The sequence below is a fragment of the Camponotus floridanus genome, unplaced genomic scaffold, assembly GCF_003227725.1.
Source record: "Camponotus floridanus strain SB8 unplaced genomic scaffold, Cflo_v7.5 scaffold8, whole genome shotgun sequence".
Classification (NCBI taxonomy): Eukaryota; Metazoa; Arthropoda; class Insecta; order Hymenoptera; family Formicidae; genus Camponotus; species Camponotus floridanus.
The window spans coordinates 3,786,716-3,809,696 of record NW_020229849.1 but is presented as its reverse complement, the minus strand read 5'-3'; the positions used below and the strand labels follow the sequence as shown (position 1 = coordinate 3,809,696).

At 38.8% G+C, this 22,981-nt stretch overlaps 1 protein-coding gene across 4 annotated transcripts in view; it reads left to right on the top strand.

The window, feature by feature from the left end:
• LOC105254925 (forkhead box protein O) overlaps positions 1–22,646 on the top strand; it is a 157,420-nt gene extending 134,774 nt beyond the window's left edge. For all 4 annotated transcript variants that reach the window (XM_011263897.3, XM_025414362.1, XM_011263898.3 and 1 more), the window contains exon 8: positions 21,765–22,646. The gene's annotated coding sequence lies outside the window, so the exon portion shown is untranslated. The remainder of the gene's footprint in view (positions 1–21,764) is intronic.
• Positions 22,647–22,981: the final 335 nt, after the last annotated feature.

The following is a 22,981-nucleotide window of genomic DNA, read 5'->3' as shown; positions in this document are numbered from 1 at the left end:
TCCCCGTGATGATCTTCCACGGTTGAAAGGACGAAGATGCACTCCTTACAGCTTTTATGGCGTCCAGAATGTAACATTGAAATACACTTGCCCTTCACAAAATCAATCGGTTCACCTGGTGCATTAATTCTGATTTTTTGGGAGGGTTGCCTCTATTTGGAAAAAAAATATTGCGCTTTAGGAAAACAATGGATTCCACCATGTATCTCAAAACACAAAAGTGATATGTTTGCATGATTTATTGAACTAATTTTTAGTATTGTCCCTATTTCGAATTGACATCGTCAAACATGATCTTGATTTAAATCAAGCAGCCGTATGTTAAGAATCGCATTAAACTTGGATGGGAATTTCAGTCATGGTGGTTTCTTATTTCGTGGCAAAATACTCGAGATATTCGGGTCGGATGCGCCTCCGACTTTCCTGGTGTGTATCCTGTGTACGGGCGAGGTGTAAAGCCAAGCTACTTTCTCGGTGGTGGTATCAGTGGGCACTTGTTGCTCCTCTGGCAAACCCCGTGAGTGTTTACACGCTAAATAAGTGTACACAACACCGTTACGACGACGACCATGGCACGACCGTCCCGGCAAACGTTTTTGGTGTACGCCCAATATACGGTGTGTCTGTGTGCGTGTCCTTTGTTCGTGTGTGAACACTGTCCCACCAGCGATTATCGCGCTCTTTCCTCGCTTGAAGAATTTCTTATCGATTTTAGCGCCAATTTCAGCACGAGATTAACAAAAAATTTAATACCCAGCGTATAAATCATATTTTCTTTGTTTTAATTTTCAAGAATTTTCCAAAGTCATTTCGTCAAGCCCTGATTTTCTTCTTTCATTTGAAAGCGAGATTTTTAGGATACGTTGTTATCAAGTCACGTGAACGTTTTGTTATACGTCATATCGTATGTACTATCAGGAGGAAACGCATATAGTGCAAAAATTATATCGATTTTCTGCAATTAATACAAGAGGGAGGATGAAATTGACCTAATATGTAATTTACGTTTGTAATTTGATTCATGAAACTGAGACTTAAATGAATGCATTTTATTGAAGCACACGATACTGATTACCTGTGAAATACGTGATATTATGCTCTTTGTGTTTTCCGGTAATTTCACATATTGGAAATTCCACTCGTGTTGTTAAACGGATAGATAGTACTTTTATGATATTAACGAACAAATTAAAAATACGAAGCAATAATTTTATGATCAAACGCGCGAAAACAAACAAACGATAATAGTATAGCCCTACTTTTAGGCTCTTGGAGCAATATATATCCGGTGTCTGAAAATTCATCCGCAGATATCGCTATCGTTTTGACACTTTCACAAGTGCACACGCGTACAAAGACGCGTTATGGTGGTGAGAAAGAGAGGAGGAGGGCGGGAGGGAAGGGTGTATACGACCTGATGTCGCGAGATGAGGTATCGCGGGATGAATGGGCACGCAACAAGCTACAAGTTGAATGTGCCAAATTGAGGGGAGTCATTTGTTTGACGTCCCGTCGTAACCGCGACGCGTGACAGCTCTTTTCTCTCTCTCTCTCTCTCTCTCTCTTCTGTGTGATCTCCTTTTTTTTTCGTCTACCCTCGTAATTGCACCACGAACAATCGGAGCGCGCCGCTCTCTGTGATTGGCAGGCTTCAATGACGCCTTCTCTTCCCTTCCCCGCGTCCCTCTATCGTTCATCCGAGAGATGATCGGTGGCACAGTGATGCTTCGAAACATGCGAATTGACGGGACTTCGCATACATCATTCTTATACGAATGGTCAGTGCCTAATGTACAATTTCTGTGAGTTTTTAAAGAGAAAAATTCCTATGTGGAAAAAATTTGATCTCTCTTCTCATCTCTTCTTATTTTTGTCATATAAAGTAACGAAAAAATATTTTTGACATTATATTATCCAATTTTAATTACATAGCTATAAATTATATGTATAAAGTTATAATTTTTCTAAAATTGAATCTGTCACTAATTGGTAATTTTATTAATTTATAATATTTTTCGTTTATTATTCTTATGCAATTTTAAAAAGCAAAGTTAATTAAAAATTTTAAAGCTACATATGCTGTAAAATAATATTTTTAATTAAGGAAAAAATTAATGATCCCTAATTTATATTCTTCTTGACAAATTTGCCTAATGTAATTTCTAGGCTATTTATTTATTTTAAATCAATCTTCACATCTCATTCGGATTTATATATATATCACTGCTTAAAAAATTTTTATTTGCCAGTAAAGTCAAAGATAGCAAACATATTGCGATAGAAAATATAGTATGTGTGTTTAAAATGTCTGTGACTAGATATCGCGCAATATGGGATTGCTTTGCGGTAAAAATTGGACGTCACGTGCAGATAAGATTATAAATTATTCCGATCTTGAAAGGGGATGTTGACGTAAAGCAGCGTCGGAAGTAGGTCAGACGTATAATTATCTCTCGCGACGAAACACAGCCTCACAGAAATCTTACCCTTTAATTACGGTCGCCTGGAAACTTAACCGAGCGTGTGAAGACTTGTAATTTATAACTTATAACTTAAGTACGCTCGATGTCTTCGAGAAATTTATCGCGTTCGCGCGCGCGTAGTCGCGCGTTTAATAGCGAACTTCGAGAATACACCTTCACCTTATTATACCTCGGCTCATCTAAGCCCTCGACGTCCCTAAATACGTCTGTGAACTAATAGTGGGTGGACACGAATCGAATCGCGTTAATCAATTTGCCATTAATTCAATATTAACTGTCACATTAGCATTCCTCCTCCGCTTTTTCAATGCGATTTTGCTTTTGTAATTAAAAACTTTACGCATTAATTACATCGTATAAGTATCCTTATAATAAATTTTAATTATGTCTATAATTTCTATTAGTTTTTACTAAGTTTAATTACAGTCATCATAGGGCAATAAAATGGTTTAGGGTCTAATAAAGATGTCACGCATCAATAAAAGTGTGATTAAGTAATAGCATCGTTATAATAATATCGACATAATCTTCTAGCACACATTTCTCATATTGTATTATTTTATATCTATATTTTATTGTATTATTTTTTATCTATCAAAATTTCATTTTATCTGTCAAATTTCTCACATTTTCTTATTATTTTTTATTTCAAATTTTACGTCAAATTCGCTGAAATACCGCCACGATATATAACGTATAATTAATATCCTTCTTTTATGGTGACAACGCATCTGACATAATTAAAAGCATTGTTTACATCTATAAAGACTACAATAATATCGCTTGTTCACTGCGATTAAGATCCTCAATCATTTTTCAATCTTCTTAATGAGATTATCGTGCAACGACTAGAAATTCGAAATATCATCGTTCATTTTTATAAGCTTGCAAGTTCATCCAAGAAATACGATCTTTATACAATGAATTTTGTCTCCAGCGAAGTGTAAAGTTTAAGAAATTAGAGAAAAAATTCTAGATTCGAAAGGAGTAAGTTTGAAAAATGTTAAGGATATTAAAATTTTCTGATCAATTTAAAGGAGGAATTCAAAGAGAGAGAGAGAGAGACAGGAGAGTCTCGCAACTCTTACGTCTCTGTCACTCTTAGATCTGTATCGCACTCAACGCCTAGTTTAATCAGTTGGGCGACTTGACACGCCTCCGGAGCTTCGGGAGCAACGCGTGAAATCGTTAATCCCGATAAAGTGTACGACACACCACCTTATCGCGCTCTCGCGCGCCCGCTTCAGCGGGTATCGATTATGCGATTTATCGCGCGGTGATAAAGTCACGGCGGCGACAAATCTCCCCGGGCGTTAATTCCCCCGACTGTCGCGCCGAGTGAACTTCCGCGCTCCCTCGTCGCGTTGCCTAGGTAAATCGGCAACGGATAACGGCTTGCGACGATTATCGGAGGCAGCATGTCGAAGGAAGGAAGGAAGGAAGGACCTAGAAGAGAGGACGTGTGTCCTCGCGGGAAGGATTGGAGATTAGCGAAGCCTCAGGATCACTGGAGCAGCATGATCCGATGCGAGGCGCCTCGCTCGATCGCGCGTTCAGTGGCCTTGAAATAATTACATCGGCTCCCCGTCGCCGTCACCCCGACGCTCCTCCTAAGCGACACTTGCTCTCGTTCCCTTAATGACGCGTTTTGCGACGTCATCTGGAATGCCTTCCCGAAGACGAAGGCGACGCGAGATCTTCCTTTGATATCGCCGGAAAGAGCGACCTGCCGCTTGCAATTTCGGCTAAGACCTTTAATTTCATATGTTAAATTTTGCTTGGGAGACTTGACGTGGAAAAGGCACGACATTCTTCCAAATTTCAAGAGTGTTGTCCAATTTTATAGAACAAAAAACTTGGAAACGTATCTCATGTAAGAAATGAGAAAATTGCTAATATCTTGGAGGAATATTTCCATTCTCCGCTAACTTTTTTTTATTTCAAAAAAATTTCTCCATCATACTTAGTCTTTTCATATTCAAAATTTTCATATGTATATATATATATATATATATATATATATATATATAAATATATATATCTTGCAATAATAAAAAAATAATAAATATTCAAAAACAGATCCGACTGACGCTTTTTCGTTTTTCGATTCCATTTTAATCTCTTTATCATGGCAATCAAATGTGAATTTAATTTGAATCGTCAATGAACAGCTACTTTATCTCGGACGTTTTGACATATCTCGAGTGGAGGGGGAAGGCGGGGGATTTTTTTCGTAAAGAAGTCCAAAGAGATTGCAGTGACATCGAGACATAATGAAATAGGATAGGTCAGGGCGAAGGAAAGTACGCAACGGATGCCTCCGGCTTCCGGGGCAACCTGCTCTAGTCTACATTCTCCGAAGGGTAAACAACCCCGCCGTTTGTTTACCCACTCACTCGTACGCTCGCTCACTTTTAAAGCTTTTCAAACGGTATTCAAGCTCATAGCTCCTTAAAGCGTCTACATTACTTTGCAAGAAACTGCATACATTTTCCGTGTCAGTGATTATTCGTTCACTTATCTAATCACTTATGTACATTTTACTGGTTATATATTTCTTTCAATTACAATAGAACAGCTAGTAAAAGGCATTGTGTAAACGCGACACTGCTCGATGTTCCGATTTTTCGTATAAATAATCCCGATTTTTATCAATCCCGACATTTTTATAATTCCGACTTTTATTCGTATGAAATTTCCTCTCTACAGTGAATCGTATTATTAATTTGGTAGTATTATACTCGAAATGCATCTACTTATTTTTGAAAAATTTTTGGTCGGAGAAATGAATTTCACTTAATTTAAAAAAAATATGTACATTTATAATATATACATACTCATGTGCGCGATGTATATATGTGTTAAAATTATTTAAAATAACATATATTATTTCTTGTTAAATATATAAAATGTGGATAAAAAATTGCGAGGAATACGACGGTAAAAAATAACAACTTCAAAAATATTTTCTTTGGTTTAATCATATTTTTAAATAATCATTGGGACACGTCGAAATTCTTTTCTGTCATTTGAAGGTGGGAGAAGATGAAATTCGCTGTTACATTATTGGCGAGGATCTTGATACGATGTTTCTTATAGTTGGCGATGAGAATATATAGGATCTTAGAAGAACCGCGGGTGGAATGATATATCCACTCACCCTCGTCCGAGAGAGAACTGTCATGGCAACAACGATCCATCCGCCTGCCTATCCGCGCCTCTTCTCACTATCCCCGACTCTCGCACATTTCCCGTCCACTCTGTCTCGTTTCCATTCGTTTCTCCCTCTTTTTTCGTTCTCTTTCTCTCTCTCTCCCCCCCTTCCCTTCCCGCCTGTCCATCTACCTGCCAGGAAATTAAAGTGCTTCGTCCGATTTCTGAGAGTACTCCAGATTGGTATCGTTCGTTACGCAAAAGTGCGTGTTTCAGAAATAATACAAGTATGACGTGACGAGAGAAAGGACGCCGGATTACCTTTAATTCCGTAAACGTGAAACTCTGATATTTTTATTATAACAGGCGACTCTAAAAAATTGAATCTCTCACTCGTTTATTTTCAATATTAATTTTTCAATGTAATGTTATATTTAAAATTCGCCGGGATTAAAATATTATGTCGAATCGAATCGCAAGATTTCTGTATCCTTGACGAATTTTTGAAAGACCAATAAACAATTTAAATTTTTTTTAATAATTAAATTATATATATATGTGTGTGCGTGTGTTTGTAATTCTTGTATCTCTATTATTATATGCGTATAATAATGTTACATCAGCAATTTTTCTTATGATCTTGTTTATTAATAATTATATTATTTCAATTATCCAAGATTCAACATGACAAATATACTTCCGTAAATACTACCGCATCAACTTATCGCCTGACAATTAGGTTCTGCACAGCAGGACAGCCCCCTTGATTGAATTACTTAATGAAACGTCCAATTACCTCTTTTTTTTTTCGGACGGGAGTTAAAAAGACTTCCTTGCGTAATTTTCCACATCCATTAGCAGTGTACAATTTCAGATGTACTGTCATTGTTAACATCGTCGAAATGCGTTTTGAGAATGCAATCGCATCCTCTCTCCCGAGACGTAATGTAAATTTATGAGCCCGATATTGAGTTACACCGCGATTGCGAGAAATCACGTACGTTGTATTAATATTGCCGCGAAGAGCATTCTTACAAAAGAATTCGCGAACGATGCACCGACCTTTCGCTCTGGCTGTCTGTCTGAAATTCCTTTTTACTCGCAAAACTCACGTTTCTTCGTTCGGCGATGAGCGATGGCGCAAGAATGACTAAGGATGACACGGCCGATAAATCCGTTTGAAATGTGAATAAACGACTTGTTCGATTTATGTATTAAGGCCACGCCTCAACTCGTAATCGCACGACTTTGCCATGAACAAGTGAACCCAGTCATATACTTATAACGTTGCTTCAATCAAATGTTTTCAATGTGTAAAGTTACACATATTTTCCAAGTTATTTAATTTATATACCACACATGTTTATAATAATTTCACACTGTATACATCTTAATACAATTTTTCAATGCGTTCTAGGACGGTGTTTTAAGTTACTTTTGTAGTCACACATGAAACTTGAGTTTTAACTATAATTTAAATAATACTTGATCTTGATAAATGATCGTTTTCTCGGGTGGTGTAAAAAAATATTCGACAAAATTGAATAGGAAAATTAACTAATCTTTTCCAACTCCGATTAACAGCTCGATTTTGCGCACCAAAATTCCCAGCTTTATTTAGGTGCATCTCGCGTTCTACTCTGTGTGTTTCATAAGACTCGAGTACTCTTGAGCATTTATTAAACTGAAATATACACACTAGATCTGTCGATTCATTCGTTTCTGCTAGATTTATGTCGCGCAGATAGAGCACGCCGTGTTCGGGAAAAGTTTGCAGATAAATGTCGTTGCGCAGTACGCGATGTATCCGATTCTGCAGTCGGTCATCGCGGCATCGCGATAATCGAGTTGAAAACGATAATGTTCGTACACTTCGCCGGCATCGTTCATGAGAATTGTAAAACGAAACGAAAATGCAATCAGGCCGCTCGATAGTTTTGATGGTTTCGCCGTCGTAAAGCAACTTTTACGACAGTCTAATATTGATGTGTTTAAATTTGAGAACGGATTTTAATCTCCCGCAATTCTCCCCCTTCCTTTCTCTTCGATACATTTTACACACCTGCAATCGATCCTCATTACATGTTTAGGCTGCCCAAAGTCGACTGATATTAAATTATTGTAAGGTAAAAAATTCAATCGTTAAAATATCCCAAATGAAATTTTCGAGGAAAACACATTCTTATTTCATGCTATTGAAATGGATCTCTGCGTGAGAAGTAAAGCAAAGTTAAATTTTATAACTCCTTAACAAAGTTCAATTTTGCACTCGGAATATTCTTCAAGAGTAATTGTTTGCCATCTCGTTAAAGTAATCTGAAAAGATAGCTCTCTCTCTCTTTCCCTCTCCGTCTCGCTGCTCGGTAAAAATGTATCCTTTCTTGAACAAGTAGCCGGTATTTGTGAAATCTTAATCAGCCAGTCTAATTACCCGCTCGATGACACTCAGGCAATAGCTTTTCTAACGATATTTTTCAAATTTGACTGATACACAAACTTTCTTTAATCAGTCTAATCATCCTCTATCCTCGCGCGAAACGTAAAATTGCAGCCGATTCTATAAACGTCATGTCGTACGAATTCATCCGTCGAGACGAAAAAGGACTATCCACTTCTGAAGGCGCTTACTCTCAGCGGGTCACGAGGTTAAAGTTCAGAGGAATCCTTCCGAAGGCGCAGACGCTCGCAGACGCTAATTATGAGTAATAGATCGGTAGTAAAGATCGGGAGGGTCGGACACCGGGGATTGAATCGGATTCGGGAGAAATAAAGGATCGTCCTGACGTCGTCCCGTAACACGTAGATAGGCTCGCGACCGGATTCAGGAGGCTAGGGGGGTGGAACGGTGGCGGCGCGACGACGGCGCGAGGACTAAAACTGTCAGCCTTGACAAATCTACGAGCGACGCCCTGATAAATTCAATTAAACAATTATACCCCCACACCCCGCCCGTGCTCGAGCGAGGTCGGAGGGAGGAGAGCCATTTCTGAAGTTTATAGCCGGTCTCAGATCAAGCGTGGCGCGCGGCCCGGGGGATGTCTTGGAGGGCGGTTCGTCTTAATATAAAGCGAGTTGGTAAGTTTGGTACTACCAGAGAGCCAGCAAGAGGCTAACTTATAATGCGATTTGTTTAATCGGCGCCAACTACTTTGTTCCGCCCGGCGTTTTCCGTCGTCGTCCTTTAAGAAGGACGCGTAGGAAGAAGCCATCTCTCCTCTCTCCCTCCTGTCCCTCTCGGCGAGGCCCGACTCGCGCTGACTCTTCGTAACGACATGTAGTATCGAACCACCCCCTCTTTTTCGTGTAAGCCGGAATTTCGGAGATGGATGTTAACGACTTGATCATTGTAATCCCTAATCTTAGTTCTTAGTGTAGGGACCTATTGTTTTCTATTAAGACTGTTCGCGTACAAGTGAAATTTTTCATATTAATCAAGTTGAATATTTTTTGTGTTTACCGAATCTTGATTTCCAGCAAGTTTGAATAAATTGATTTTTATATTATTAATATAAATATGCCATACAAAAAATTTCATAATAAATATAGAGGCATATGTTTTATAATAATATTTTACATGACGAATATTTTTGTTCTCTTTCTTTTTGTACGAAATATAAGACATCATTACATATTTACTGTAAGAAGATTTTAGTGCACATGTAATAATAACACGAAGAAATAAATTTCTCTTTGTCATATTCGTTGATTTCTGGAAAACAGAATAATCAACGTCATTTTATGCCTCGGACACGAGATGGAAGTAAGATATCATACATTCAAATATAGATAATCTACTATTCTGCTTTCAAATTACGAAATGACGTTAATTAGGCAATTTACTCGAAAAGTGATGTGCATCAAATTTTAGAGATCTTACTAAAATATCATACTAAAATAACTATGTAGCATTAATTTGTACCTGCATCTCTTTGAATATATTGTGACTCGAAATAAATTAATTAAGTGACTTACTTTGAAAAAAAAAAAATATATATATATGTATACGTTAACACATTTTATGTTGTTTACTCTATTTAAATTACATCTTTCAATTGATGTCTTTCCTTTAAAGAATTTTTCAAAATTATTAGAATTTACTACAATTATTAAAATTATTTAATGGGATATTATTTTATTTATTCAACTTTTTTAGAAAATTCTAAGTGAAATCTCTAAAATAGATTTGAACATCAAGATGGAGAAGAGATTTGAATAATTTAATAATCGCGTATCAAAAAGAGTACTTGGCGTGTTATCAAGAGCGACATTTCTATAATTTTTGAGAAACGCAAATAAAAAAATCGTTAAGAACTTTTTATATATAGTAGATTCGTTGAATTGTTCACGTGTGTTCTACAGAGTCCTCAAATATAAATTTTGTCTATCCTAATATTCTTAGCACGTCACACCCCATCCCCTCCCGTACACGAGGATATAAATGCGCGAAGAAATTCATGTGAAAAGATGGATTCGCTTAGAAATCTCGTCGATCAGCTATAATAAAACGTATGTTTTCGCCGCGTCTAGCATCTCGCATCATTCACATTTCACGCTCATTATTCACATTTCATCGCGTGTCAGTCGCGTCACTCAATTCTCTCAAATTCACGTGAAACGCGTACATTCTCGGCTAAATATCCCGGGAACGCTCCTTCGCGATTCTTCGCGACGTTTTTCCCTCCCCCGCGATTCTCTTCCTCGTCGTCTCTCGCGTCGAACCGGAAAGGAGCTCCGATAGCTCTCTCCCCTCCCCCCTTCGGGGCAGCTTCGTCCTCGTTACGCGGATTAATAGACACTTTACGTCCCTTTGGGACAATCTGGGAAATTAGCGCCGGCCGAGCGTAACTCATTCATGGGTAGTTAACGGCGGATAGCCAGGGTTTCGGCGGACTTAATACGCGAGTCATAAGTCGTGGTGTTCTTGCGCGAGGACAGGCGCCCGGCTACCGAAAAGAAGACGTCAGAAATGGAGGAGGAGGAGGGGTGAGGGTGAGAGGAAAGGAGGATGGAAGGAGGTTAGACAGCGGAGGAAGAAGAGGTCGGGGACGGGAAAGAAGGAAACCGGGAAGAAAAAGAAGGTCGCGGGAGATGGTGGATGACAGGGACGGGGGAGGCAGGGGGAGGGGGGAGGGGTGGAAAGTGGCGGCGGCACCGGGATCGTGGTGCTCGGGAGGTGGAGGAAGAATATGCGGCTGCAAGAAAGAGCCGTCCAATATTTCAGCGCGGGACGATCGCGCGACTGAGCGACCACTTGAAATATCTTGTCGCCGGGCGAAAACTTTCGGGCACCGGCAGCCGCTGAAACATGCTGACGCAAACGTATATATATATATATATATATATATATATATATATATATATATACATATATATACGTAAGATCGTAGGGGAGGCGGGGAGGAGGGGAAAGGTGGGGGGGGTAGCGCGCGAGGGGAGAACTCGAAGCCGTCGAGTCGCGTTGAATCGAGTCGAGTCGAATCGAATCGAAGTGAGCGTCGTCTGACTTGCCTGACTCGCGACTGACTCGTTCTACTTCGCGAATGCAAGGATGCTATCGCGGTGCGATCGTCCTTGCGGTCGAAAGTTAGATAGCTGACCTGGGGTAGCTCGCAGAGCGCGGAAATTGACGTTAGTTAACCCTCTGTAAATGTCGCGAAGCGATCAGACGCGATGGTATACATTTACGAGTAGCGCTCATAAATACACATTTATATAAGTTGCACACTTTTCGTATTCTCTCCGACCAAGAGAGACCTTTTTTTTAATAGACGCTGCTTTGATTTGGTCACGAGTTGTTAAGCTCAGCAAAGTATTTATGCACAATGCAAAGTTCCAGGTAGCGATTGTGCGTTTTTGCGGTAATCAAATGGAGTATGAAAGATCATGTCGCGTGCTAACGACGTTATAACGAACCAATTTACTACAAAACCGATTTAGACCGTCTCGAATGAAATATTCATGGGTTAATTAAGAGTAACTGTTCCCGTATATGTCGACAATAATAGGCTAGCGAATCAGACGTTTAAATATATGGCGAGTGCTCCGCTTTGATGCCAAATTACATCGCGAATTATACAGTTACCGTTATAAGGATAATTAAATGCCAAGATATAATAAAATACGACGAAAAATAATTAAATTAAGAAATTGATTAAATAAACTCGAACGCACACTTTTACGTATCTCATAATGTGCAAAATGTTTCGTATCTTTATAACGCAAAATATTCCATGTGTTTGTTGAATTTTTTATTAATAGATTAAGCAAGTTACACATAAATATAATCACGGATTAACAGCAAGTACAGCTTATACGATAAGCATCTGATACGATTATATAGAAACGAGGCGAAATTACACTTCGTAGTATGCTATGTAGCGTGTGCAAAACATTCGTATCGCATAGCACGCAAATCTCAAGTTAAGAGTGCACGATTAAAACGCTAACGACGTGGAAAAATTGCATATTAATCGGGCAGCATTTTCAATTTCTACTGACGCGAAAAAATCTGAATTTTCTACGTTCTTTTTCCCCAATAAAACTCTAGAATCGATCTTTTCCACGAATAAGGAAGATGTAGTTGAAAATTATTAATCTCTGTGATATTTTATAACATATTACCTATATATCTCTTGTATAAAGTTTCATCTAATTTTTTATTTAACTCCTCTCTTATGAAATCGCTTGAAAAATATTCTATAAATATTCTAATATTTGTACTTTATATACAAATCTGGAAATTCAATTCCATATAATTTAAATTAAAATGATAAAATTTAGATAGAGATAATTAAGTAACGATAAAATTTTCTTGCACAATAGAAAAATTGATTATAAATTTGAAATTTTTTTAATATTAGCCATTTTTGTATTTATGCCATTTCTTTAGCGTGTTTCTTCTACAATATATATCTTCGAGACACATACTTGCAAGGGGCAAGCAACCGAAATTCCTCTCCGGCCATGCTAAGATCGATAATCGGCGTGAAACAGCGCCGTTCATCGTGAACAAGCGCGTTGAGGTCGCAACGATACTTTCAGAGAGTGTCTAATTTAATTTTACGATGCTACGCCAATGGACATATGAACCTTAACTATCTCCGAATTGTGAACATAGGTCGAAGGTCATACGAAACAGAGTTAAATGTCGCTTTTTCATCTGACAATGAGCAAGGTCGAGATACAATGTGTTTTGCTAATCGCGTATTTTTCCTCCCATTTCTCTTAAATAGCCGAGTATAAAATTAAAAAGAACATCATCATTTCACATTCAAGATATATACATATATCGAAATTATATTACGTGCCAGCGAAAATAAATATATTTATCGTGAATTAGATTTGAAGTTTCACTTTTCATTTTAGTAGATATTTTGCCTTTCATTTAACTTCAAGTGAAATTTTACTCATCAATTTTATTAGTCGAATGAATTTTTCATCTCCATAGAAGCTCCATTTGAATTCTGTTGAAAGAATAATTGGAATAAATGACATCCATTCTCGACCTAAGGAGCTTTATAAATCGACTCATTCAAAAATCGATACTAACTTTTTTATCATAATTTATCTTTCCTCGTTAAAAAAACGTCAACTTGGAGGAACTTGCTCGAAAGCTACCCTAAGATCGTTGGAAATTAACTCTTTCGTTTCTCGATCCATCGAGATCGAAAGATCGTACTTTCGGAGCACCCGACATGTAGCCTCGACTCGAGGCTGCACTCCGATAACGCGATCGAGTAGTCCCGTTCGTCTCGCAGGAGACGAAGAGAGTCAGCCAGTCAGCCAGTCAGCCAGCCAGCCAGCCAGCCAGCCAGCCAACCAACCGGTTCGGCCGTTGAGTAGAGCCGGGGGTTGAAGTGGAACTGAGCCGCACACACGGGGTGTGCGGGACGTCGGCGCCGGAACGGCGCGCCGCGGCGCCACGTGGCCAACCCCTCCCACCCGCTGCTATCTTGCCGCGTACCCTCCTTCGGCGCACCGACACGCGTCTTTCGCCCCCTTGCACCAACGAGCCCGTCGCCGCCGTTTCTCCTCCGCCGCTACTCGACAGGCTAACCCTCCTCGTTCTTCTTCCACCCTCTCCTTTCCCCCCTCTTCGTCCGCTTCATCCCCTTCGGTAGCCGACCGGCACCATCTCTATCTGGATTCGAATTGCCGTATCTCTAGGAGTAAGTACGATACCCTGAGCTGGGGCGGCTGAATATAACCCTTCGATAATGGTCGAATCTGCCTCGAGATAGTTGTACTTTACCGCGATATCTCGGGTTTTTTGCTAAATTTTTACGAAAATTTGTCCTCGACGTGGAAGCTTATCGGCGCAAGTTGGATAACGCTCGAGTTGTATTTATATTTCTCGAACGGCTCGTGATTGAATAAATGAGTGAGTCACAAACGCAGGGTATTTTATTCTTGTAAAATTTGAGTTGTACTACTACCTCGTAATAACATATCACGCTGATTCGTCATTACTCTACGAGATGATTCTTAACGATGGAGATTACGAGCGCCATTCAAATTTCCTTGATTAATTTTAAACAATAAATGGCACGATTGAAAAAAGCCGAGCATGTCAGATTCGCGCGACGAAAAGCACATCGTCTTTTATCTGATATCTCTGATATCTATAGTATTTAGCGGTGCTGCGCTTAATTCGTAATTTCAGGATGCATAACGATAAATGTCGCGCGAATATTATACGGCGTCATTTCCTCTGATCGTATATTTCTTCAGAAAAGCGGCGGCAGCGGATTCAAAGAGAAAGAGAGAGAGAGAGAGCAAGAGAAAGCGAGAGAGAGAGAGAGCACGCGCGAAAGAGAAAGAGAGAGAGAGAGAGGGAGGGAGGGAAAGAAGGAGGGAGAGAGAGAGCAAAGCGGAGAACACGTGAGACAAATAAATATGGTCGACGCGCACGTGCCAAAACGTACGCGCGTGGGTGGGCTCGTAATTTTTGGCGGTGACGATTTTTCAAAATCAAATGTAACCAAAAGGTCGTACTATAAATTCCATTCCTCCGCACCTCCGCCCCCGCCTCCCGCCGCGTCGCATTCTCCTCGCCCGCTTCCTAGATACATTGCGTAACGACACGTAACTCAATGTAATTCAATCGGCCCCGCATTTTTGCTCACGTTACTGCCATATATCAGCAGGCAGATCATACATCGGCATGGTACGCCACCACTATCCTCCCCTCCTCTCTCCCTCCCTCCCTCCCTCCATCCACGGGCTCTCTCTCGGTGTCAGTGACAGATAGAAATGGCGCTGTCCCGGGATGGAAATTAAAAATATAAAAAACTGTGCTCTATGCAAAGCTAACGCAACCTATTTTTTCAAATTGAATCCGCCCATCCGCTCTCTTCGTATATTGAAACGCGTTTCCGAGTCGTAGTAATGGATGGTCGAAATGGAAGGTTGATTCGATGTGTAACCGTGTAATTGATACAAGAGCTCTAAGTATTGCTAATGCTCACTCTTTTAAATACTGAGAAAGGTCGCGTCCGTGTTTTCCAAGTTTCTATTTAACAACGCATTCGAGATACGATGTAAATTTACAAAAAAAAAGGTTTTTTTTTTCCAGTAAATGCCGGGATCAAAATTATTGCACAGCATTGTAGTTAAATTTACATGTTCCGTAAACGGTATGTCATATCGGACAAATATATCGTTAAAACATGAAACGATATCTATTTCATGCTTCTTTTTAATCATTTTTGTATTTATATAGATACCACTATTTGAAGGAAAAAAATATCGTGGGTATGAAATTAAAATATACACACACACATCCCCCTATATTATATCTGCACAAATAGCTGATTATTCCGAAAGAATTTTGAATGTAACTTTGTATCTCAGAAGTTTTTAAATGTCTTTCTTTAAACGAAATATCGGATATTTATTATCGCTTGTTTAAACAAAGAAAAATTGACACAATTGTGAATTTCTTATTTGAAAAACTGAATATATAAAAGGGAATATTCTCGCGCGATGCTGTTTACTTTGAAATATCAGTACCATTATAATTAATGTCGCTATTAAGTGTAATTATACGCGTTCTATATGTGCTTAATTCGTAATTAATGACGTTTGACCTAGAATGAAACATGCTAGCGTACACATACGCGCGTTGCATTATTCGCGTAAATATTTACTTCGCTCGCAAGTTATAGACATATAATATTTTGTAAAACGCGCGAAAAATCCCTTCTCTCTCTTTACGAACCGTTAGGAAATTTCAGTTATTAATAATAAACTATTATTTAACGAACGTTTAATTACAGGACTAAAAATACATAAACATTATAATTAACAATCACGAAAATTCTTTACTGTCACGAAGTAATTTTCGTGTCAAGATACTTTTTGCGCTGAAAAATCCTTCCGCGCGAATCAACATTGGAATATTTGTTACGCGTTACAAGTGCTGTATGAAAAACGATTCGCGTCAGTAATGGTAATTCACCAAATCGCGCGGAATAAAATCTCACGATTCGCGAGATAAAATCCAGAAATTCACCATCGGATGTTTGCAGCGCGACGGTTAATTATCGCCTGGAAGAAAAATCTACTACCGGTTTCATCGGGACGGAAATACCGCTGTTTCCGCACCATCGACATAATTTCGGTTAATTGTACTCTTTAACCATCAATAACGTAATCGACAATATCCATTGAATTATCGCGATTATGCGATCAAACAGAGGGAAGGATAAATGCCCGATAGACTCTTGAGAATCGAAAAATAAAATCGCGAGCGGTAAGTCTTAAGCTTCTTTCGAAATTGTCAAACTTCATCGCGAATTGCGATAAAAACATAAATTCACGAGAGAGAAAAATCTCTCTGCTTCTTCAAGATCCATGGTTATCCGCACTCGAATCTTTCTTCTTCCATCTTAAGTATTTAAGCGCCGTCCATTAAATACTTGGATCTACTCGAACGTAGCGCTGATACTTCCGGTATCTTATCTAGTGCAATAATGAATGCGTAAAATGTTGTGGAACTTTCTTTCCGTTGGACGAGAGGAATCGATTCGCCCAATTATACGTTATGTTCTGCGAAAAACGCGAAACGCAAGCACCTGGAGCCGAGACGAGGCAGAAAGCGGAAAGTATATGGGTTCGAGCTGAGCTGGTGAAAAAAAAAGAAAGATGACATCGGAGAGTGCAGAATCCATTAGCAGGCTCCGGACGAGAAGGGAGGCGCGCTTTAGCATCGACGCCCGATCTTTCATCCCGCTACGAGAGCTTTTGTACGTGCGCGAATGAATGAGCGACCGGCTCCCATTCTTCCCTCCATCCTCCACGTCGCTGTCTAAATCCACCGGAACCGGATTTCCACGCGAGACACGTGTCAGGAAAATCGCGCGTCGAATCTTCGAGGAATTTTGCTAGATTTCCAAATTTTCAGTTTTAGCTTTGGTTCTCGGTCGCCAGTTCTTAAGAAAATGTATGCATTTCGAAAGAGAGAGGAGAGAGAAGAAATTATCTAATTATATATCTATTAATTTATGCCTGTTATATCTGTCATAAAAGATTTATTTATCATCTGTCATACAAGATTTGTTTATCATCTTTATACGAGTTAATTACGTATCATTTCTCAAGTACCGAGTATGCAATTTAGATGCAATCACTGGCAATTATACGCAACATGGTTCATCTCGTAATAACGTGCGTAATATTATTATATATCACGATAGTTAAGGTGCAATTCGCTTGTAGATTTACGTCCTTTAACGTAAAATGTGCAGAGCGCTCACTCCAAGATATATAATTCCTTCCCTCTTCACTTTCTCTCCTTCCGTTAACTCTTGCCCTTTCCTATTACTTAGGTTGAGTACTCATTGTCAGTGTACATTTCCTGTGTTCTCGCTCGAATCGACATCTTCGACAACGTTTTGCTTAAGATCGCACTGGGAATAGGAATAATTCTTTTCATGAATTCCGCTGAATATAGCAAGAATTCATGAAAAAGATATGACAGAGTAAGCTTAAATAAAATGAGTTTAGATGAAAAAATATGTGTAAGGAAATATTAGTGACGGATCCAATTTTGACATCGATCAATGTTATTTTCTAAATTTGAAAGTAAATTAAAAATTCATTTCTAAATTATTTCTAAATTAAAAAAATGATTTCTGAAAAAATCTATGAAAACAATTATTTCTGGAATAATAATTTCACTCTTTGAGCTTTATTTATTTAGCAGATTATTATTCCTTATTCCGTACAGAGTAAAGAATAATAATGCTAAATAAATAAAGCACAAAGGGAGTATACGAGAATCATTTTTTACATCACCAATGTTCTCATAACAATGCACTTTGAGCTTTATGTTTGCAATAAAAATATATTAAAAAATATATTAAAGCAAATTAATTTGCAAACTCTCATTTTTCTAGCCTTATTTAGAATGATGAGAAAAGACGTACAAACTTTTTTATATTTGTTGAATATTTTTACTCTTTAATAATCATATCGGACAAAAAAACCTCTCCCCCACTCCTGTACACTTTGAAGATGCCAAAAATAACAATGCAATATAAGGATTAAATAATGATTAGAATAACATATTAATTATTGCGTGTTATTTTAATTATTTAAATCAGAATTTTTCAGAATTTCTCAATATTTCTTTTTTTTCGGAGATAAAAGAATTTAGATAAAAAATTTCTCAATACTTCATCCCATTCCTTTTACCTAATTCCTCACGTATCTCGATTTTTCTCCTACATTCCGCTTTGAAACTACCTTTGCATTATCCTCTCTCGCGAATCTATCCTTTCTCTCTGATAGAAAGACAGGACGAAACGAAAGTGACAAAAGGGAAAAAATACACCAGCGAACGAAGTACATACATCGGCCGAACGAACAAGCGGAAATCGGTTTGGTATTGGTATGCTGCCAATACGCGGGCAACGGTGAGGGTGAGGTGAGCTGGGGAGGGGGAGGCGGCGATTGGTCGTCGCTCACAAAGTGGATCAGCCGCATGCATAAAGCTGGGGGAAAAAATCGGGATGAAACGCTACGCTCGCGCTACCATCCGTCCGGTAAATATTAGCCCGTCCGGATCTACCCGTACGGGACACTTTTTCTTCGCTGTCTCAGCGCGTTCCCGTTCTCATAAACAAAGTAATGACGCCGCCCCGCCGACGCGAAACCCAATTCCCGGATTTCGGCGTTAGCTAGCCGCCGACAGTGGTCGCAGCCTGTATGCACACGCGCATTCACACACACACACACACACACACACACACACACACGCATACATATGCAAATATTCGCACACGTATCCGCGATCAACGCGTCGTCGTACGTATTACGAACACATTCGCAGGCGGCGCGCGCGGTAAAAGCCACCTCGACATGTAAATCACGTCGACGACGTCGACGACGACGATGGCGACGACGAGGATTCTGCTCGTCCCCCTAAATCCCCGTCGAGCAGGTTCGCGTGCATCTCTGCATCACGACAGTATCGGCTATCAACTTCTAAACAACAATGCCTAGATCGCAAATGCAAACTCTCTCTCTCTCTCTCTCTCTCTCTCTCTCTCTCTCTCTCTCTCTCTCTCTTTCTCTCTCTCGCTCTCGCTCTGAACTTCGTCCCATGTAGTCGCTTCTTATTTATTTTTTGTCTTCGACTTCTAACTTGATATCCTGGTTACTACCTGGTTCATCCTTGCGTCCCTTCGATTCTTCTTCTTTTTTCCTCGCATCCTGATTGGAGAGTATTCTGGTATCTATTACCCCAGGTTGTTGTCCTTGTCCCTAACTTCGTTCTGGAGTTCTCCTTTTTCGAATCCCTATCTTGATCCTGCTTCGTCGACCTTGTTAGCTTCGCTCGTTTATGCATTATTCTTCGACTTCGGCTTCGATCTTGATCCTGCTATCCTCGGTCCTTTGCGTCCTTCGAACTGAGAGAAGTTCCTCACTTCGTGTTTTTCTGTCTCCCGATATTTATTATCACGCTACACCGTTCTTGCTCTCTTTACCGCAGTCCTTTTTTGTACAATCCTCGCTCCTTTTACCTTCCCCATCTTTCTCGATATTTATTCGATATCTCATCACAACGTTCTTACTACTTTGTTTCTTTCTCATCCACACACACGTACATACGCAAAGTAGTACATCCTTCCGCGTGTATCATCCTTCTTCATTCACTCTTTATCTTAATCCTACCCTGTCGTCCTTGTTCTTCTCCTCCTTTGAAGGAAACGACTACTCGACTTCTCGCCTTTGTTTCTCACTCCTGTCATTCTCGATATTTATTATCTATCTGCATCATCCTTACTATTTCAAGTTTTCTTTCCTTTCACCATGCTATCCTCGGCCTCTTCGTTTTTTCACTATCCTTTTACTTTTCTCTTTGACTTAAATTCAATAATATCTACTATAATTTTATCTAATTTTCTATGTTTCATATTCTTCTCGTACAAAATATCTTTTTTGCAACAGTTTTGATTATTATAAATATACACCATATTGTTTAAGTGATACGCATCATGGATAGTTATCAATTACTCGTTCCTATTCCACTACACGAATTCGCGCTTCATCGCTCGTCATCTGCAATTTCTTGTCGGGATCTTTCTGAAAACTGTGTTACCAAAGTTTCTCGCGCTTTTGTGAGAAGAGTTACTCTCGCAGAAATCGACGTGATTTTTGTAACAACCTAATATAACGATGCGACGTTACGTCATCTTCACCTAACTCCTTACTTTCTTTCCGAACGATCGCTCCTTATCTCGCTCGTGTCGCCCTCCTTCGTCCTTCCTATCGCCGATCCACGATCTTTTCTCTTCGCCCTTTAACCAATCTGCAAAACTGTCGCTTCCGGTCGCCCCCGTCGTCGACCATTCCAACAAACGTCGAAAGATCGCGTCGGGAGAGAAGGATTTTGATCTCGCTGGCTGCCGCGGCCGAAGGAAAACTTTTCAATATCAGGAATGAAAAAGTTGGCTGCCACGGTCGACTTCTTCGGGGTCGGATTGTTCGTCGCGAAGCTGGACCAATTTAGGGCAATGGATCAAGCGCGTGGAAAATAGCAGAAGCGACCCTTTAGCAGTCGAATAGTCTCGGAAGTTTTCGTCTTTCGGGAGATCGCGTTGAAACAGCCTCTGCTGACTGAGTTCAGTTGCGAGTGCATTAATCGAGCGCACGTTATCGAATATCTTTTTGCTAAACGCGTCAATTATATCTAAGATTCTACCTAATTAAAAAAAGATCCCTATACTTTAGAATGTTGCATTTAAGAACAGATTGACGAAAGAGTCAAATTGAGAAAATTAAAGTTGAAATATGTATATTTGTAGCATATTTTTAACATGAAAAGAGAAAATATTTTAAACATCAACTGTGTTTATTTTCCTGTCGAGATTCCTTCTCTCTATTATATTATTAATATTCAATTCACTTTGTTATTTGAGGTGTTCTGTTTAATTATGAAAAAATGCTGATCTGTAGATAGATATTAGTGCAAAATTAAATATCATTTTTCATAATTCCATTTGGTTGCATAATGATGCAGTGATAATGATCTATCTTTTTATTCGCTAATTATTAAACCAGTGTATATATATATATATATATATATATATATATATATATTTTATGATACGTCTGCACTCTGAAATATTATTGTCTGAAAGCTTTACTTTTTCCAAGACAATTGATTTGACAGTAATTTGAAAATTATATATTTATTCAAAAGTTGCGCTCTTCTTTCGGTCGAAGATATTTATATCTAATTTTAAATCGCAGCTCATCTTTCAAAAGAAAAAAATATTCTTTGAGTATGTATGGATAAATTTGCTGGCAAAAAATCTACATTTCGACATTCAATACTTTTTTTTAGATATCTTATACTTAATAAATAAATAATATAATCATAAATACTTTTAAATATTAATATTCTAAAGAATTTTTTATAACAAATGTTATAGTTTGAATTGAATCAAATATTTATATATAATTTTTACTTCCATTTAATCACTTATAACAAAATATAAATATAATAATAATATTTCAGACGGCAAACAATCACTTGTATAATTTATATTTCGCGGAAAAATTCCCCGACTTTTGCAAAAAATGTTTCGATAACGACATGGTTCGTTTTCTCTGTTGCAGATGTTCGGCATGCCGAGGACGAAAGGGTGAATCGACGATTTGTGATAAGATATAGACATAATGATACCAGATCACGACGAAATACGTACTTCAAAAATGCCAATTTACGCTAGTGCAATTGTGGTGCAAGAAACTAAAACGCTGCGTGCGCGATCAACGTCGGCGAGGGCTTCATCATCGCTTCGACTTCTTCCACAGCGAGCTGCTACTCAAAATAAATCGAAGACGATTTATTTTGCTGGCGACAACTTGCTCTCGCGAATTATGAGCTCTCGCGAATTTGCAAATATTTTCACAATAGATTATTCGACTAGATCTGATACCAAAAACTTACTTGTGCTTACTTTTGTTGCGAAAATTATCTCGCAACGATATAATTAATATAACTTTTAAATTTTCCGGAGACAGCAACTTTTTTTTCTTAAGAAACCCAACGTTAAAGATCAAAAGATTATGTTCATTTTTAATTGATAAGTTATGGGATGTGGATCCGAAGTTATTTTGTTTTTTCATAATTTATTTTAACATGAAATATTTGTAAATTTTTTTGCAATACACAACCCGGATTTTTGAAGGATTAATTCATATTTGAATATTATTCATCATTAATTGTTCTGTGAATGAGATTGTCATGCTTAACAACAAGACATCCAAATAACGTGTTGCTCAAAGAAATTCTGCCGATCCATTTCGATGATATTACAACTGCAATTTAGTTGTTAACGACAACTGTACAAATGCAAAAGCATTACGGACCATCGAAGAGGGATCTTCAGAGCCGTAACTTCGCGTGCATCTCGATTCACGAAGCGTCTCCAACCTTTAAAAAATAATCGAGGGCTCGAACCGCCAAGACATCAAACCGCCAAAAAAAAAAAAAAACGAATAATTTAAGCGCGCGCTTGGAGCTTCGGTAGATTAAAATTTGCTGGTAAAAGAAAAAAATGGGCGCCATCGGGTTTAAGTTCTTCTCCGCGTGATTTCTCTTTTCATGCGATTTCCTCAAGGACCTCCCCTCAAGGAGTCTTTTCGATCCCGCGATCGGGCGGCATCCAAGTCAATTTTTAAAGTGTAAGACGCGTCGGTCTCTGGGTTTAACTTAGATTTTAACGCGGCGTCTCGCGATCCCGGGGCACGCCGTGCAGTTGCTATAATCGAATAATTGCGTACGTATATATATATACATAAATATATATATGATATATATATATATATAT